This window comes from Arachis stenosperma, chromosome 1, assembly GCF_014773155.1.
Source record: "Arachis stenosperma cultivar V10309 chromosome 1, arast.V10309.gnm1.PFL2, whole genome shotgun sequence".
NCBI lineage: Eukaryota > Viridiplantae > Streptophyta > Magnoliopsida > Fabales > Fabaceae > Arachis > Arachis stenosperma.
In genome coordinates, this window is record NC_080377.1 from 48,239,127 (window position 1) to 48,247,369 (window position 8,243).

The 8,243-nt window shown below is 40.9% G+C and overlaps 1 non-coding gene across 1 annotated transcript; it reads left to right on the plus strand.

Moving 5' to 3' along the window:
- Positions 1-1,949: 1,949 nt before the first annotated feature.
- On the plus strand, positions 1,950-2,057 carry LOC130951602 (small nucleolar RNA R71). The gene has a single exon (XR_009074035.1). It is a non-coding gene; the product is annotated as a small nucleolar RNA R71 (small nucleolar RNA).
- Positions 2,058-8,243: the final 6,186 nt, after the last annotated feature.

The following is an 8,243-nucleotide window of genomic DNA, read 5'->3' on the forward strand; positions in this document are numbered from 1 at the left end:
GACTAGGAGTTAAACGCCCAACTGCTAGCCTCACTGGCGTTTAAACGCCAGTGGGTTCTTCCTCCAGGGTGTGCTATTTTTCTTCCTGTTTTTCATTCTGTTTTTGTTTTTTTTTTTCAATTGATTTTGTGTCTTCTTATGATCATCAACCTACAAAATAACAAAAAAATAACAAAAGAAAATAGATAAAACATAACATTGGGTTGCCTCCCAACAAGCGCTTCTTTAATGTCAGTAGCTTGACAGAGGGCTCTCATGGAGCCTCACAGATACTCAGAGCAATGTTGGAACCTCCCAACACCAAACTTAGAGTTTGAATGTGGGGGTTCAACACCAAACTTAGAGTTTGGTTGTGGCCTCCCAACACCAAACTTAGAGTTTGACTGTGGGGGCTCTGCTTGACTCTGATTTGAGAGAAGCTCTTCATGCTTCCTCTCCATGGTGACAGAAGGATATCCTTGAGCCTTAAACACAAAGGATTCTTCATTCACTTGAATGATCAGTTCACCTCCATCAACATCAATCACAGCCTTTGCTGTGGCTAGGAAGGGTCTGCCAAGGATGATGGATTCATCCATGCACTTCCCAGTCTCTAGGACTATGAAATCAGTAGGTATGTAATGGTCCTCAATCTTCACCAAAACATCCTCTACAAGTCCATGAGCTTGTTTTCTTGAGTTGTCTGCCATCTCTAGTGAGATTCTTGCAGCTTGTACCTCAAAGATCCCTAGCTTCTCCATTACAGAGAGAGGCATGAGGTTTACACTTGACCCTAAGTCACACAGAGCCTTCTTGAAGGTCATGGTGCCTATGGTACAAGGTATGGAAAACTTCCCAGGATCTTGTCTCTTTTGAGGTAATTTCTGCCTAGACAAGTCATCCAGTTCTTTGGTGAGCAAGGGAGGTTCATCCTCCCAAGTCTCATTTCCAAATAACTTGTCATTTAGCCTCATGATTGCTCCAAGGTATTTAGCAACTTGCTCTTCAGTGACATACTCATCCTCTTCAGAGGAAGAATACTCATCAGAGCTCATGAAAGGCAGAAGTAAGTCCAATGGAATCTCTATGGTCTCATTTTGAGCCTCAGATTCCCATGGTTCCTCATTAGGGAACTCATTGGAGGTCAGTGCACGCCCATTGAGGTGTTCCTCAGTGGCGTTCACTTCCTCTCCTTCCTCTCCAAATTCGGCCATGTTGATGACCTTGCACTCTCCTTTTGGATTTTCTTCTGTATTGCTTGGAAGAGTACTTGGAGGGAGTTCAGTAATTTTCTTACTCAGCTGTCCCACTTGTGCCTCCAAATTTCTAATGGAGGATCTTGTTTCAGTCATGATACTTTGAGTGGTTTTGATTAGATCAGAGACCATGGTTGCTAAGTCAGAGGGGTTCTGCTTAGAATTCTCTGTCTGTTGCTGAGAAGATGATGGAAAAGGCTTGCCATTGCTAAACCTGTTTCTTCCACCATTATTGTTGAAACCTTGTTGAGGTCTCTCTTGATTCTTCCATGAGAAATTTGGGTGATTTCTCCATGAAGAATTATAGGTGTTTCCATAGGGTTCTCCTAGGTAATTCACCTCTTCCATTGAAGGGTTCTCAGGATCATAAGCTTATTCTTCAGTTGAAGCATCCTTAGTACTGCTTGGTGCATTTTGCATTCCAGACAGACTTTGAGAAATCAAATTGACTTGTTGAGTCAATATCTTGTTCTGAGCCAGAATGGCATTCAGAGTGTCAATCTCAAGAACTCCTTTCTTCTGACTTGTCCCATTGTTCACAGGATTTCTTTCAGAAGTGTACATGAATTGGTTATTTGCAACCATTTCAATTAGTTCTTGAGCCTCTGTAGGCGTCTTCTTCAGATGAAGAGATCCTCCAGCAGAGCTATCCAAAGACATCTTGGATAGTTCAGAGAGACCATCATAGAAAATACCTATGATGCTCCATTCAGAAAGCATGTCAGAAGGACATTTTCTGATCGATTGTTTGTATCTTTCCCAAGCATCATAGAGGGATTCTCCATCCTTCTGTCTGAAGGTTTGGACTTCCACTCTAAGCTTACTCAATTTTTGAGGTGGAAAGAACTTTGCCAAGAAGGCATTGACTAGCTTTTCCCATGAGTCCAGGCTTTCTTTAGGTTGAGAGTCCAACCATGTCCTAGCTCTGTCTCTTACAGCAAAAGGGAATAGCATAAGTCTGTAGACCTCAGGGTCTACCCCATTAGTCTTGACAGTGTCACAGATTTGCAAGAATTCAGCTAAGAACTGATGAGGATCTTCCAATGGAAGTCCATGGAACTTGCAATTCTGTTGCATTAGAGAAACTAATTGAGGCTTAAGCTCAAAGTTGTTTGCTCCAATGGCAGGGATAGAGATGCTTCTCCCATAGAAGTCGGGAGTAGGTGCAGTAAAGTCACCCAGCACCTTCCTTGCATTGTTGGCATTGTTGTTGTTTTCGGCTGCCATATCTTCTTTTCCTTTGAAGAATTCGGTTAGGTCCTCTACAGAGAGTTGTGCCTTAGCTTCTCTTAGCTTTCGCTTCAAGGTCCTCTCAGGTTCAGGGTCAGCTTCAACAAGAATGCCTTTGTCTTTGTTCCTGCTCATATGAAAGAGAAAAGAACAAGAGAATGTGGAATCCTCTATGTCACAGTATAGAGATTCCTTGAGGTGTCAGAGGAAAAGAAAAATAGAAGGAAGAGGTAGAAGAATTCGAACTTAATTAGATAGAGTTCGAATTGTGCATTGAGAAGGAGTGGTACTCCATAAATAGAAGGATGTGGGAAGAGAGGAAGAAATTTTCGAAAATCAAGTGAAATATTTTGAAAACATTTTTGAAAAACTTTAATTGATTTTCGAAAATCAAGAGTGGGAAAGAAATCAAGTAATTTTTGAAAAAGATTTATGAAATTAGAAATCAAAAAGATATGATTTGAGAACTATTTTGAAAAAGATGTGATTAAAAAGATATGATAAAAAATTATGCTTTTAAAAAGATATGATTGAAAAGATATGATTTGAAAACAATTTTAAAAAGATTTGATTTTAAAAATTAATGACTTGCCTAACAAGAAAAGATATGATTCAAACATTAAACCTTTCTCAACAGAAAAGGCAACATACTTAAAATGTTCAATCAAATCATTAATTGTTAGTAAGTATCTTTGAAAAAGGAAAGAAATTGATTTTGAAAACATTTGATTGAAAAGATTTGATTTGAGAAAGATTTGATTTTGAAAAACTTTGAAAACTTGAAAAAAATTGATTTTGAAAACAAAATCCTCCCCCTTGTGCCATCCTGGCGTTAAACGCCCAGAATGGTGCACATTCTGGCGTTTAACGCCCAATGCACTACCTTTTTGGGCGTTAAACGCCCAACCAGGTACCCTGGCTGGCGTTTAAACGCCAGTCTGTCCTTCTTCACTGGGCGTTTTGAACGCCCAGTTTTTTTTCTGTGTAATTCCTCTGCTGCATGTTCTGAATCTTCAGTTCCCTGTACTATTGACTTGAAAATAGAACCAAGATCAAATAAACAAGGCATGCAAGACACCAAACTTAAAATTAGACACTAGACTCAAACAAGAAACATAAAAATATTTTTGGTTTTATGATTTTTAAAATTTTTTTGTGCTTTTTTCAAAAATTATATGGAAATAGAAAATAAAGGTTTCAGAATTCTCAATTTGGATTCCAGGAATAATTGCAATGCTAGTCTAAGACTCCGGTCCAGGAATTAGACATGGCTTCACAGCCAGCCAAGCTTTCAAAGAAAGCTTCGGTCCAAAACACTAGACATGGCCAATGGCCAGCCAAGCCTTAGCAGATCATTGCTCCAATAGCAAGATTGATAGAAATCAACAAGCTATTGTGATGATCAGTTGAAACCTCGGTCCAATAAGATTAGACATGGCTTCTCAGCCAACCAGACTTCAACAGATCATCATGAAACACTAGAATTTATTCTTAAGAACTCTGAAGAAAAATACCTAATCTAAGCAACAAGATGAACCGTCAGTTGACCATACTCAAAACAATCCCCGGCAACGGCGCCAAAAACTTGGTGCTGTTGCCGGATTTTGGCACTGATGTTACCGGACCAAAAGCTTGCTCAAAACTTGAACAATCCCCGGCAACGGCGCCAAAAACTTGGTGCGCGAAATTGTGATCACTACAACTTCGCACAACTAACCAGCAAGTGCACTGGGTCGTCCAAGTAATAAACCTTACGCGAGTAAAGGTCGATCCCACGGAGATTGTTGGTATGAAGCAAGCTATGGTCACCTTGTAAATCTTAGTCAGGCAGACTCAAATGGGTATAAATGATGAATAAAACATAAAGATAAAGATAGAGATACTTATGTAATTCATTGGCGAGAGCTTCAGATAAGCGTATGAAGATGCTTTCCCTTCCGTCTCTCTGCTTTCCTACTGTCTTCATCCAATCCTTCTTATTCCTTTCCATGGCAAGCTTATGCAAGGGTTTCACCGTTGTCAGTGGCTACCTCCCATCCTCTCAGTGAAAATGTTCCTATGCTCTGTCACAGCATATGGCTAATCAGCTGTCGGTTCTCGGTCAGGCCGGAATAGAATCCAGTGATTCTTTTGCGTCTGTCACTAACGCCCCGCCTACTAGGAGTTTGAAGCACGTCACAGTCATTCAATCATTGAATCCTACTCAGAATACCACAGACAAGGTTAGACCTTCCGGATTCTCTTGAATGCCGCCATCAGTTCTCACCTATACCACAAAGACTCTGATCTCACGGAATGGCTGGCTCGTTTGTCAGGCGAGCACTCGGTTGTCAGGCGATCAACCATGCATCGTGTATCAGGAATCCAAGAGATAAACACTAGAGCCTTGTTGCTTGTAGAACAGAGTGGTTGTCAGTCACTTTGTTCATAAGTGAGAATGATGATGAGTGTCACATAATCATCACATTCGCCAAGTTATTGAGTGCAAATGAATATCTTGGACAAAGAACAAGCGGAATTGAATAGAAGAACAATAGTAATTGCATTAATACTCGAGGTACAGCAGAGCTCCACACCTTAATCTATGGTGTGTAGAAACTCCACCGTTGAAAATACATAAGAACAAGGTCTAGGCATGGCCGAATGGCCAGCCTCCCAAATGATCTAAGATAGCATGAAACTCAAAGATAGCTACCAAGATGATTGAAATACAATAGTAAAAGGTTCTATATATAGAAAACTAGTAGCCTAGGGTGTACAGAGATGAGTAAATGACATAAAAATCCACTTTCGGGCCCACTTGGTGTGCGCTTGGGCTGAGCAATGAAGCATTTTCGTGTAGAGACTCTTCTTGGAGTTAAACGCCAGCTTTTATGCCAGTTTGGGCGTTTAACTCCCATTTAGGTGCCAGTTCCGGCGTTTAACGCTGGAATTCCTGAGGGTGACTTTGAACGCTGGTTTGGGCCATCAAATCTTGGGCAAAGTATGGACTATCATATATTGCTGGAAAGCCCAGGATGTGTACTTTCCAACGCCGTTGAGAGCGCGCCAATTGGGCTTCTGTAGCTCCAGAAAATCCACTTCGAGTGCAGGGAGGTCAGAATCCAACAGCATCTGCAGTCCTTTTCAGTCTCTGAATCAGATTTTTGCTCAGATCCCTCAATTTCAGCCAGAAAATACCTGAAATCACAGAAAAACACACAAACTCATAGTAAGGTCCAGAAAAGTGAATTTCATCTAAAAACTAATAGAAATATACTAAAAACTCAACTCAAACTACTAAAAACATACTAAAAACAATGCCAAAAAGCGTACAAATTATCCGCTCATCAGGGGGCTGGCCATTCGGCCATGCTTAGACCTTGTTCTTATGTATTTTCAACGGTGGAGTTTCTACACACCATAGGTTAAGGTGTGGAGCTCTGCTGTACCTCGAGTATTAATGCAATTACTATTGTTCTTCTATTCAATTCAGCTTGTTCTTATTCCAAGATATTCATTCACACTCAAGAACTTGATGAATGTGACGATTATGTGACGCTCATCATCATTCTCACTTATGAATGCGTGCCTGACAACCACTCCCGTTTTACAAGCAAACAAGGCTTGAATGTTTATCTCTTGGATTCCTTAATCGGAATCTTCGTGGTATAAGCTAGAATTGATGGTGGCATTCAAGAGAATCCAGAAGGTCTAAACCTTGTCTGTGGTATTCTGAGTAGGATTCAATGATTGAATGACTGTGACGAGCTTCAAACTCCTGAAGGCTGGGCGTTAGTGACAGACGCAAAAGAATCAATGGATTCTACTCCAACCTGATTGAGAACCGACAGATGATTAGCCGTACCGTGACAGGGTGCGTTGAACATTTTCACTGAGAGGACGGGATTGTAGCCACTGACAACGGTGATGCCCAACATACAGCTTGCCATGGAAAGGAGTAAGAAGGATTGGATGAAGACAGTAGGAAAGCAGAGAGACGGAAGGGACAAAGCATCTCCATACGCTTATCTGAAATTCTCACCAATGAATTACATAAGTATCTCTATCCTTGTTTTATGCTTTATTCATATATCACCCATGCCCATTTGAATCTGCCTGACTAAGATTTACAAGGTGACCATAGCTTGCTTCATACCAACAATCTCTGTGGGATTGACCCTTACTCGCGTAAGGTTTATTAGTTGGACGACTCAGTGCACTTGCTGGTTAGTTGTGCGAAATTGTGTTTATACCATGGTATTGAGCACCAAGTTTTTGGACTCATTACCGGGGATTATTTGAGTTGTGAAAAGTAGTGATCACAATTTCGTGCACCACTAGCCAAGCTTCAGCAGGACATTGCATTCAAGAGCTAAATTGATGAGGATCAATCAGCTTTGGTGATGATAAGAACATCACCTTGAAACACTAGAATTCATTCTTAAGAACTCTGAAGAAAAATACCTAATCTAAGCAACAAGATGAACCGTCAGTTGTCCAAACTCAAACAATCCCCGGCAACGGCGCCAAACACTTGGTGCATGAAATTGCGATCATCAATGGCGCCATCAACATCGTACGCTCAATTGCAATCTCAACTCTTTATCACAACTTCGCACAACTAACCAGCAAGTGCACTGGGTCGTCCAAGTAATAAACCTTACGCGAGTAAGGGTCGATCCCATGGAGATTGTTGGTATAAAGCAAGCTATGGTCACCTTGTAAATCTTAGTCAGGCAGATTCAAATGGTCATGAATGATTTATGAATAAAACATAAAATAAAGATAGAGATACTTATGTAATTCATTGGTGAGAATTTTAGATAAGCGAATGGAGATGCTTTGTCCCTTCCGTCTCTCTGCTTTCCTACTGTCTTCATCCAATCCTTCTTACTCCTTTCCATGGAAAGCTGTATGTTGGGCATCACCGTTGTTAGTGGCTACAGTTCCGTCCTCTCAGTAAAAATGTTCAACGCACCCTGTCACGGCACGGCTAATCATCTGTCGGTTCTCAATCAGGTTGGAATAGAATCCATTGATTCTTTTGCGTCTGTCACTAACGCCCAACTTTTAGGAGTTTGAAGCTCGTCACAATCATTCAATCATTGAATCCTACTCAGAATACCACAGATAAGGTTTAGACCTTCCGGATTCTCTTGAATGCCGCCATCAATTCTAGCTTATACCACGAAGATTCCGATTAAGGGATCCAAGAGATATCCACTCAATCTAAGGTAGAACGGAGGTGGTTGTCAGGCACACGTTCATAGGTGAGAATGATGATGAGTGTCACGGATCATCACATTCATCAAGTTGAGGAACAAGTGATATCTTAGAACAAGAACAAGCAGAATTGAATAGAAGAAAAATAGTAATTGCATTAATACTCGAGGTACAGCAGAGCTCCACACCTTAATCTATGGTGTGTAGAAACTCCACCGTTGAAAATACATAAGAACAAGGTCTAGGCATGGCCGTGAGGCCAGCCCCCAGAACGTGATCAAAAGATTCAAAGATCTAAAGATGATCTAAGATCCAAAGATCCAAAGATTTTAAAATACAATAGCAAAAGGTCCTATTTGTAGAGAACTAGTAGCCTAGGATTTACAGAAATGAGTAAATGACATAAAAATCCACTTCTGGGCCCACTTGGTGTGTGCTTGGGCTGAGCATTGAAGCTTTCATGTGTAGAGACTTTTCTTGGAGTTAAACGCCAGCTTTTGTGCCAGTTTGGGCGTTTAACTCCCATTCTTGTGCCAGTTCCGGCGTTTAACGCCGGACAGTTTTGAGCTGATT